This window comes from Panthera onca, chromosome C1, assembly GCF_046562875.1.
Source record: "Panthera onca isolate mPanOnc1 chromosome C1, mPanOnc1 haplotype 2, whole genome shotgun sequence".
NCBI classification, from domain to species: Eukaryota; Metazoa; Chordata; class Mammalia; order Carnivora; family Felidae; genus Panthera; species Panthera onca.
The window spans coordinates 33,186,535-33,198,597 of record NC_138346.1 but is presented as its reverse complement, the minus strand read 5'-3'; the positions used below and the strand labels follow the sequence as shown (position 1 = coordinate 33,198,597).

Genomic DNA, 12,063 nt, shown 5'->3' with positions numbered 1-12,063 from the left:
TAATTTAATAGAAGGGTTGAAAAGTAACTGAAGAACCCAAATCTCCATCCAAAAAGAGATTTATTCCAAAATACATCATTGTGAACTTTCAGGAAACAGGGCGGTGGGGGGGCGGAGGGGAGATCCTGGAAGTTTTAAGAGATAGAAAGTAGATTATATACAAATCATTAAGAGTCAGAAAGAGAGCAGATTTCTCAAAAGTAGCAATGAAATATAAAAGACAAAAATCGAACCCAGAAGAGCTATGAAGGGAAGGCTCAAGATGACAGCTGGACAGAACAAGCATCTCAAATTTAAGCAGAATGATGGACTCTGGAAAGGAGACCTCTGGGATATGTAACTGGTATGTTTCAGCATATTACTCATAGTCATATAGCAGAAATGTTAGAGCAATTGGTATTCAGAAAATTAAGTAAATTAAAAAATAAAGCCATTATTGGGGCACCTGGGTGGTTCAGTCAGTTAAGCATAGGACTTTGGCTCAGGTCATGATCTCACGGTTCAGGAGTTCCTGCCCCACATGGGGCTCTGTGCTGACAAATCAGAGCATGGAGCCTGCTTTGGATTCTGTGTCTCCCTCTTTCTGCCCCGCCCCCACTTGCACTGTCTGTCTATCAGTCTCTCTCTCAAAAATGAGATCAGGAACATGACAGGGATGTCTGCTCTCAACACTGTTGTTTAACATAGTGTTGGAAGTTCTAGCATCAGTAATCAGACAACAAAAGGAAATCAAAGGCATCAAAATTGGCAAAGATGAAGTCAAGCTTTCACTTTTTGCAGATGACATGATACTATACATGGAAAACCCAATAGACTCCACCAAAAGTCTGCTAGAACTGATATATGAATTCAGCAAAGTTGCAAGATACAAAATCAATGTACAGAAATCAGCTGCATTCTTATACACTAATAATGAAACAACAGAAAGACAAAGAAACTGATCCCATTCACGATTGCGCCAAGAAGCATAAAATACCTAGGAATAAACCTAACCAAAGATGTAAAGCTCTGTATGCTGAAAACTATAGAAAGCTTATGAAGGAAATTGAAGAAGACATAAAGAAATGGAAAAACATTCCATGCTCATGGATTGGAACAATAAATACTGTTAAAATGTCAATACTACCCAAAGCAATCTACACATTCAGTGCAATCCCAATCAACATTGCACCAGCATTCTTCTCGAAGCTAGAACAAGCACTCCTAAAATCTGTATGGAACCACAAAAGACCCTGAATAGCCAAAGTAATATTGAAGAAGAAGACCAAAGCGGGAGGCATCACAATCCCAGACTTTAGCCTCTACTACAAAGCTGTAATCATCAAGACAGCATGGTATTGGCACAAAAACAGACACATAGACCAATGGAATAGAATAGAGACTTCAGAATTGGACCCACAAATGTATGGCCAACTAATCTTTGACAAAGCAGGAAAGAAGAGCCAATGGAAACAAGACAGTCTCTTTAACAAATGGTGCTAGGAGAACTGGACAGCAACATGGAGAAGAATGAAACTAGACCACTTTCTTACACCATTCACAAAAATATACTCAAAATGGATAAAGGACCTGAATGTGAGACAGGAAACCATCATAACCCTAGAGGAGAAAGCAGGAAAAAACCTCTCTGACCTCAGCCACAGCAATTTCTTACTTGACACATTCCCAAAGGGAATTAAAAGCAAAAATGAACTATTGGGACCTCATGAAGATAAAAAGCTTCTGCACAGCAAAGGAAACAATCAACAAAACTAAAAGGCAACCAACAGAATGGGAAAAGATATTTACAAATGACATATCAGAAAAGGGCTAATATCCAAAATCTATAAAGAACTCACCAAACTTCACACCCAAAAAACAAATAATCCAGGGAAGAAATGGGCAGAAGACATGGATAGACACTTCTCTAAAGAAGACATCCAGATGGCCAACAGGCACATGAAAAGATGCTCAACGTCACTCCTCATCAGGGAAATACAAATCAAAACCACACTGAGATACCACCTCATGCCGGTCAGAGTGGCTAAAACGAACAAATCAGGAGACTATAGATGCTGGCGAGGATGTGGAGAAACGGGAACCCTCTTGCGCTGTTGGTGGGAAGGCAAAGTGGTGCAGCCGCTCTGGAAAACAGTGTGGAGATTCCTCAAAAAATTAAAAATAGATCTACCCTATGACCCAGCAATAGCACTGCTAGGAATTTACCCAAGGGATACAGGAGTGCTGATGCATAGGGGCATTTGTACCCCAATGTTTATAGCAGCACTTTCAACAATAGCCAAATTATGGAAAGAGCCTAAATGTCCATCAACTGACGAATGGATAAAGAAGATGTGGTTTATATATGCAATAGACTACTACTTGGCAATGAGAAAGAATGAAATCTGGCCATTTGTAGCAATGTGGATGGAACTGGAGAGTGTTATGCTAAGTGAAATAAGTCAGTCAGAGAAAGACAGATACCACATGTTTTCACTCTTATGTGGATCCTGAGAAACTTAACAGAAGACCATGGGGGAGGGGAAGGGGGGAAAAAATGGCCAGATTTGATTCTTTCTCTGACTTCAGCACAGGTCATGATCTCACATCGAGCCCCTTATCGGGTTCTCTGCTGTCAGTGCAGAGCCCACTTCAGATTCTCTGCATCCCTCTCTCTCTGCCCCTCCCCACTCTCTCTTCCTCCCACTCTCAAAAATAAACATTAAAAAAAAAAGGCAAGAAGTATTACGTATTGGGCTCCCTAAAACCTACAGTTGCTGTGACATTTTTAATTTTTCTTGTCAAGAGTCAAAGCATGGCTGTAGAAAAACAAAACAGTAAGCTAGTGGGCAACCTTGCACAGCAGACTAAAGAAGATCAATCAGAGCTATATCAGCATTGATCTGTCTCTGGAATGAATGATTAACACATGCTGTGGGAACCTGCTTAGAGATAGCATATGACGACTATTGTCAGCCAACAGCCAATTAAAGAAGAAAGATCACAACAATGTTCAGTCTCCTATCTCAGTCTCTAAGGTAGCTATTCCAATGCCTTATACCATTCTTGGGCAAAGAGCAGGCCAAAACACAACTGCCCTTTTCAACAATAGATAACATATAAAAGTAACTCTTCAAGAAAAGGAAGAGGGACCATATGTGGAAAAGAGAAAAAAAAACACATTTGAAGAGCTAGTGCATAAAATAGAATCTTAATAGAATTTTAAAGAAAACTGGTTTGCATCAGATAATACATATAATTATATAGACTATATACAGTATATATAGTTAGATAGACTATATAGTTATACGAACTATAACATATATATAGTTATATGGACTATAACTATATAGTTATATAGAATATAACTTGATGAAACAGATTTTTGAAAAGAACTGAAAAAGCAAAAGATACAAGGGGAAAAAAATACCACAGAACTTGAAATCGTATTAGAAACAGCTCTGGGGGCGCCTGGGTGGCTCAGTCGGTTAAGTGTCCGACTTCAGCTCAGGTCACGATCTCACGGTCCGTGAGTTCAAGCCCCGTGTCGGGCTCTGGGCTGATGGCTCAGAGCCTGGAGCCTGCTTCCAATTCCGTGTCTCCCTCTCTCTCTGCCCCTCCCCCGTTCATGCTCTGTCTCTCTCTGTGTCAAAAATAAATAAGGGTTAAAAAAAAAATTAAAAAAAGAAAAAAAGAAACACCTCTGAGTAGAATAGATAATTCAGAAAACCAAGTTAACTTGGATGGCAAGCCATGGAAAATCCTTCAGAATAAATATTACAAAATAAAGGTGGCTAGATTCTAACAAAGTAGTTAGAACAAAGATGATCGATTTGTAAGACAGACTACTGAGATCTAATGTAAGTAATACTCTTTCTTGGACAGAAAGACAATAGGAACATAAAATTTTCAAGGATATAGAGGTGAAAAACTGAAAGGTCTTATGTTTCAGGAAAAATTAACAGGGAATGATCAAAATTTAGATATTGTATAGAATTCTGCCAAGTTTTAAGGATAAAGAAAAGATGCTATTAGCATCCAGAAGAAATAAAATAATTTATGTTGGCCTCATCCATCTCCTCAGCAACATGAGACAACGGATAAAAGTGAGTACTGTGTACAACACAGAGTGAAAAGGAATATGACATGGGATTTTCTACTTAGTGGAATATAATTTTAATGGATATTTAACATTCCCTTTAATGGTTGTACTATAATTTACTACTATGGTCTATTATTGATACATATTTAGATTGTTTCTGGAATATCATTTAAACCATGCTGAATAAAAAATAAGAAAAAAAAACATATATTATTTAAAATACATGCAAGTTTACCTATAAGATAAAAATCCTGGAAGTACAATGGCCGAATCAAAGGTTACATGCATTTAAAATTTTCATTCTGCTAAACTGTCCTGTATAAGAGATTGTACCAGTTTTTTTGCCCACCAGCAATGGAGTAAAGTGCTTGCTCACTGCAACTCAGAACATTGTGTTATTAGATTTCTGATCTTTTTCGGAGCACCTGGGTGGCTCAGTCAGTCAGTTGAGCGTCCGACTTTGGCTCAGGTCATGATCTCACAGCTTGTGAGTTCGAGCCCCATGTCACGCTCTGTGCTGACAGCTCGGAGCCTGGAGCCTGCGTCAGATTCTGTGCCTCTCTCTCTCTCTGCCCCAACCCACTCACATTCTGTCTCTGTCTCTCTCAAAAATAAATAAACATTAGATTTCTGATCTTTTTCAACCTTAAAGATAAAGCTTATTTGGGGTGCCTGCGTGGCTCAGTCGGTTAAGCATCCGACTTCAGCTCAGGTCATGAACTCCTGGTTTGTGAGTGTGAGTCCCACGTCGGACTCTGTGCTGATAGCTCAGAGCCTGGAGCCTGCTTCAGATTCTGTGTCTCCCTCTCGCTCTGCCCCTTCCCCACTCATGCTCTGTCTCTGTCTCAGAAATAAATAAACATTAAAAAAAAATTTTTTTAATTATTTTATGGTAACCTAATAATTTGGAATTATCTTACCATATTTCATCAGTTGAAGACACCATTATTTAAAAGGTATGCCATTATTTTACATACCTCTAAACACGAAAAAAATCTACAAAGTAAACTGTGCTTTCTAATCATCCATTTTCAAATACATGAAAAATTCTGATTTCAGGGGTACCTGGGTGGCTCAGTTGGTTAAGTGTCTGTCTTTGGTTCAGGTCATGATCTCAGGTTCTTGAATTCAAGCCCCACATTGGGATCTCTGCTGACAGCATAGAGCATGCTTGGGAGTCTGTCTGTCTACCCTTCCCCAGCTTGTGCTCTCACTCGCTCTCTCAAAAATAAATAAACATTAAAAAAAGTTCAGATTTCAGAAATAATTTCAGAGATGTGAAAATATGAACAGGTGCTTCTTAAAATCAACGAGATACGATATATGAGAAAGGCTGAGTATCTGAAAACGATTTTTTTTAATATGCAACAATCAGGAATACAGCACAAATATATGCTTCCCAGAACAAATAAAACAACTAAATTATTTGAAGCCACAATCCATACAACTAAAATGTATTTAGTTTTATTATTTTAATTTTATTTTTTAAGTTTATTTATTTTGAGAGCAAGAGAGACAGCACAAGTGGGGGAGGGGCAGAGAGGGAGAGAATCCCAAGCAGGCTCCCCACTGTCAGCGCAGAGCCATAGGGCTTGAACTCATGAATCCTGAGATCAAGACCTGAGCAGAAACTAAGAGTCAGGCACTCAACCGACTGAGCCACCCAGGTGCCCTTACAACTACAATGTATTTAAAAATGTGGGGCTGCTGGGTGGTTCAATCGGTTAAGCATCTGACCGGCTCAGGTCATGGTCTCACAGTTCGTGAGTTTGAGCCCCACATCGGGCTCTGTGCTGACAGCCTGGAGCCTGCTTTGGACTCTGTCGGTCTCTCTCTCTCTCTCTCTGCCCCTTCCCCACTCATGCTCTCTCTGTCTCTCAAAAAATAAATGCTAAAACGAAAATTTCTTTTTAATGTATTTAAAAATGAAGAACTTATTGGAGTACCTGGCCGGCTTAGTTGGTTAAGCATCAGACTTTGATTCAGGTCACTATCTCACTGTTCGTGAGTTTGAGCCCTGTTATGGGTGAGCACAAGCCCCACTTCAAATGAGCCCCACTTCTCTCTCACTCCCTTTTTGCCCCTTGTGGGATTCTCTCTCCCTCTCTCTTTCTGCACCTCGCTCACTTGTGCCCTCTCAGTCTCTCAAGAAAATTAAATAAATAAAAAAATTTAACAATGAAGAATTTATAAAATGGAGAAATGGTAAAAAGGGATTTAATTCAGTTAACTCTAAATGTGATTGTAACAAACAAAACAGAATTGTTTTAACTATTAAAATAATAGGTACATGTAAAAAATAAGAAAAATTTGATGAAAATTATCTGTGATAAAAATTCCTGAACATGGGGCGCCTGGGTGGCTCAGTCGGTTAAGCATCCGACTTCAGCTCAGGTCACGATCTCACGGTCCGTGAGTTCAAGCCCCGCGTCGGGCTCTGGGCTGATGGCTCAGAGCCTGGAGCCTGCTTCCGATTCCGTGTCTCCCTCTCTCTCTGCCCCTCCCCCGTTCATGCTCTCTCTTTGTCTCAAAAATAAATAAAACGTTAAAGAAAAAAAAAAAAATTCCTGAACATACCATTAAAACATTAGCAAAAAGTATGTTAAATTATTCATCTCTCATGATAAAAAGGTATTTAATAAAACTTAACATCCATCTTTTTTTTTTCTTTTTTTAATCTTTCAAAGGCGCCTGGCTGGCTGAGTCCATAAAGCATATGACTCTTGATCTCAGGATCATGAGTTGAAGCCCCATGTTGGGCACAGAGCTTATTTAAAAAAATAACCTAGGGGCACCTGGGTGGCTCAGTCAGTTGGGCGACCGACTCATGATTTCAGCTAGGTCATCATTTCATGGTTCGTGAGTTTGAGCCCGGTGTCAGTCTCCACGCTAACAGTGTGAAGCCTCCTTGGGATTCTCTGTCTCCCTCTCTCTCTGCCCCTCCCCTGCTTGCTTGTGCATGCTCTCTCAAAATAAACAAATAAACATTTTAAAAAATAATAAAATCGGGCACCTGGGTGGCTCAGTCAGTTAAGCACTGGACTTTAGCTCAGGTCATGATCTCACGGCTCATGGGTTCGAGCCCTGGGTCAGGCTCTGTGCTGACAGCTCAGAGTCTGGAGCCTCCTTCAGATTCTGTGTCTCTCTCTCTCTCTCTCTCTCTCTCTCTCTGCCCCTCCCCCATTCACACTCTGTCTTTCAAAAATAAACCTTAAAAAAAATTTAATAAATAATAAAATAAAATTCACTAGGAAAACGACTGTAAGAATACCAGAAAAAATCTAATTAAGAGTAATAAAAAGATTTTAAGCAATATCAATTCAATCAGTATTGTACTGGTCTTCCATTTCCACTTCAGAAAGTTGCAAGAGAAAATTAATTCCATCCTAACACTGAGAATAAGTTAGATAATCTACAAAATTTAGTGTTTTCTGAAAGTACATCAGAGGGCTGAGGATGCAGGAAAGCTCATGATCTGAAAATCCAGAAAATGCTTAGCCCTACCTAGGACTGAAGAGATTCCTGGCTGCTCTCATCTTGGGAGAAAAGAGGAAGAAGAGGAGGCTACTTCACAAAATAAAGGAGGGCAAAAAACAAGCAAACTGTATCTTTAAGTCCTGGAAAAAAAAAAAAAAAAGCTGGCCAAGAATTCTATATCTAATAAAAATATCCTTCAAAAATGAAAGCAAAGTAAAACTTCAGACAGATACAGTTGAAAGGCCACAGTGACCTGTGTTACAAAAAAAAAATCTAAATATTCTTTAGGGTGAAGAAAAATAACATAGAAACTCAGCTCTACAGGAAGCAAGAGAGAAAAAAGGGTAAATATATTGATAAATACAAAGGAATTTTTAAACATTACATATATACATGCATCTTTAAATTTCACTAAAAGATTGATTCATTACATTTTTAAAAATATAGGACACATGTAGAAGTAAAGTATGTAAGGGCACATAAGGTGAGATGGTCATTACAAGTATAAATGATAATATTCTTACACTGCTCATAAAATGCTAAAATAGATTTGAAAATAAGCTATGATAAATTTAAGATACATATGAAATCTTTAGTACCACCAATAAAAAAAATAACATGAAGAGACAAAACTAAAAAGACAGGACAAGAAATATTTTTCTAAAAGCTCAATTCATCCAAAAAGGAGGCAGGGAAGAAGACTAAAGAATAAATGAAAAAATGGAAAAAGAATACCAATATACTTAACCCAAACACAGAAAAAAGTTATAAAAATAAAAAATGAACTATATACCACTATTAAAACACAGAGGTTGTTGTGAGACTGGATAAACAACTACAAACCAACTGTATGTAGTTTATAACAAACACATTTTAAACATAAATACACAGATGTATTAAAAGGAAAAAGCAAGAGGCAAGCATTAAGCTTGTATTAAGGTCATACAGGACAGGCTTCCATGTAAAAAGTATTTTCGGGAATAGAATGGACATTTAATAATGATAAAGTGGTCAATCTATCAAAAGGACACAGCTGTCTTAAATGTGTATGTGACTGATAACACTACCAAATATTTTAAAAAAACTGACAGAACTGAAGGGGAAAATAGATAAATCTACAATCATAGTTAATCATAACTAAAACTTAACACTTCTCCCAGAGTAACTGATGGAATAAAGAGACATTAAAATGTGAAGATAAAAGGCTCAAGCAACACTCAACCAGCTTGACCTAAATGACATTTAGACTATTCCATCCACCACCAGAAGAATACACATTTTCCCCCAAGGGTAACTGAACACTCACCAAGACAGACCATAGGTTAGGCAAGGAAAAAATTCTCAATAAATTTAAAGGTATTGAAATAATACATGTTTTCTGAGCACGACATTGTTAATTTAGAAATCAATAGCAATGAACTACCTAAAAAAATTCCAAAATATTTGGAAATAAAATAGCACACCTAAATAAATAAGGGATCATAGAACTTAAACTTTTAAATATTTTTAACTAAATGATAATGAAAATATCCCATGTTTGTGGGATGTAGCTAAAGCATGCTTAGAGGAAAACTTATAGCTTTAAATGCTTACATAAAAGGGAAAAAAATATATTATTTATGCTTCCACCTTAATAAATTAGAAAAAGATGAGCAAATTAAACCCAAAGTAAAAGAAAAAAATGAAAATAGGAATGAAATATGTGAAATAGAAAACAGGCAAATCAGTAAAATCAACAAAGTCAAAAATGTAAATATAGGACATACGACACGATAAAATCATGAAGTCTGACAGTGTAGTATTTGGTACCAGTTCAGTCACTGGTACAAATTTTGTTTTATTAATTGCTTTATAATAAGTATGTCTAAAAAAAACGTGGCTTCCTAGTTTTCCCAACCAGTCTCATGTTTGCAGCTTTCACACTTGATCTCTGAGCACCCATTTAACTCCAAAATTATGATGATTTGTCTAGCAATTATAAATTACTGATAATTAGAACAATGTCTTGCACATTGCTGTTTCAATGGCTAGATGCACAATCATTCTGAGCTATTAAATACAGACATTTCAAAGAATACTGGTAATGATGGGCACAGATAAATATAAAACGATTAAAATTTTTCATTATATAAAAAATGTATACATACCATCAGATGTTTATTTGTTCAATAAATGCGTAATTAACTCCTATTAAAAGATGAGGCACCTGTGGCTACTTCATAAACACTGATGTTAAGATGATGTAAGTAATATCGCCTTACAGTACGTTGTCTAAGTCTAAACTAAATAAATCAATACATAAATGCTTAAAGAAAATCCAAAACCATGGACAAACGTGATCTTCCCAATAAGCTATTTCACAGTGACCCATAGCTTATAACAGCTTTCAGGCTCTGCGCATTAACATCATCTATTACATGAAAAATAATCCCACCCCCTCTACCGGCAAACCCACAGCATCGCGGGTTGGTTGCCAGATCGGATTTTTTTTCCCCTCTCCCATCTTTCTGAGGCATCAGGTATCTGACCACTGACATCATTTGGGCACCCGACCAGGTGATCCGCGTTTCCAAGAGCCGGATAGGTGCACGGGGCTGGGTTCACGGCCTCAGGCCGCAGTATTTGTGCGCGGAACCCCTCGGGAGCTCTAGCATTCCGCGGTTAGCCTTACGCCGCACACTTATGTTTTGTTTTTACCAAACGCTTGCCACTTCGTTTCTAAAGAAGGCGTTTCCATCACAAAATAATGACATAAAAATAAACACAACAGAAAAAAGAGGTCAGCAGGAAAGCACCTAAATGCTGTGAACACCTGCCTCTAATGGAAGCGATCTCCACCTTCCAGAGAAATCACCCAAATAAGCCTCAGGCTGGTGCGCACGTTCGCTACCGGGGCGGCGTGAAAGAAAGCTCCTTTCGTCCGGAGAGGACCCAGCCTCGCCAGAAACCACTCCTTGCGGGTTCTGCCCGGAGGAGCGCGGACCAGGACTTCGTCCCAGGGGGAGGCCGCAGGGGCCGGCGAGGCCTCGAGAGACAGCGTGCGCGCGTGGCAGGCGCCTCCCGCCGCGCTTCCACCTCAGGGCGTCGCCACGGAAACGAGGGTTTGGCCTCCGGCCCGCCAGGCCCGGAGAGGGCGCGGCCTGACCGGCACTGGGAGGCCGCAGGCTCTCACCGCGACGCTGGAACCGCGACGCGCCGGTCCTCCGCCAGCTCGGGTCGCGCTTAACTGCGCGGAGGTCCGTCACAGCACCCGTTCCCGCCGCCGCCACCCGCGAGCCCCGCGACGCCACCGGGCCACTCCCGCAGCCCGTGCCCCTCCGCACCCGTGCGTGGAGGTGTCGGGCTCCGGCTGCGGGAGGCGGGAGATTTAAACCGGGCGGCCTGGCGCGCGCGGAAGCCGCGCTGCCTTCGGCATCTCCGTCCGGCGTCCGCGTTCTCGCCCTCTCCGGCTTTTCCCGAACCCTACCGAAGCCCGGCTCTCGGTCCGTTTTTTGATGAACTCCTAGACCCTTTCTGTTCCTTCGCTACCAAATTCGTTTACTAACAAATACCAAACCGGTCAGAATATCGGAATTAAGGAACTGTTTGTGAGACCTCTGAGGCATTCCCTGTTTCCTTTCCTAAGCCCGGGTCCCTCCCTGCCTCCGGGGCGGCACCGCACCTGCCAGGCCCTCCGAGAGACCATCTCTACCGGGCTATATGCTTCTGAGCCTCAGTCATTCCTGAATCAGGGCGCTTCTCAGTACCAGTGCCCGCACGCGGTAACTGTTCATGTGTTATATTTTAACTCTTAAAGGTTTAAAGATGATTAAGTTAGCAACTGTTAATAACTGACCTCAAATGCACATACACATAACCTAAATTTGTTGTCATAAATGAGTCTTCAAAAGTAAAAGGCAAAATTTAAGCCTAAAAATTGAAGAAAAAAAATGGAAAAAGGCAGAAGTAAATTGTTACTGGTGTAAGATAATATAAATTCAAAGTGCTTTCTTTTTAAAGGTGATTCAAAAAATCCTATCAACTTTTCTAAAGCTCCACAAAGTATGAATTACAACTGTGACATAGGCTAGCGAGGAAAAAACCTTACACTCCAGGTGATAACTAAAGTCTGTAAGATCACGAAAGATGGAGTGAGATTCTAGAATATTACAAAATACTTACCTAAAAAACCAGAAAGTGGTTTTAGAATAGGAAAAAGAATAGGCTATTTATACAAGAGTTAATTTGGATCGAAAAAAATTGAGATATCTTTAGACCAGGGATTCTTACTGAGATATATGGGGTTTCAACGAACAGGTGAATACCTGAAATAATAAGCAAACTTTCGGTATCTTTTTTTTTTTTTCTAATTGTTAGAAATGTAACCAAAGCCAAGTTCCACTGCCCAAAGCACACAAAGCCAATCACTGAGACGTCATATTTGCAAGGAAAGGGTTTATTCCAGAGGCAGCCAAAGAGATAAAAGGGCAAGCTTCAAATCTGCCTCCTAGAAGGGGTTGTGATTA

General features: G+C 39.7%; 1 protein-coding gene across 4 annotated transcripts in view; it reads right to left on the bottom strand.

Annotated features, from left to right (window-relative positions):
• The window catches only part of ICA1L (islet cell autoantigen 1 like), a 90,370-nt gene extending 79,548 nt beyond the window's left edge, over positions 1 to 10,822 (bottom strand). For 3 of the 4 annotated variants that reach the window (XM_078451005.2, XM_078451003.2, XM_078451006.2), the window contains exon 1: positions 10,731 to 10,822. The gene's annotated coding sequence lies outside the window, so the exon portion shown is untranslated. Of the gene's footprint in view, positions 1 to 9,705; positions 10,210 to 10,730 lie in introns of those variants that run through there. The other variant, XM_078451004.2, reaches the window with a different exon arrangement.
• Between the last annotated feature and the right edge of the window lie 1,241 nt (positions 10,823 to 12,063).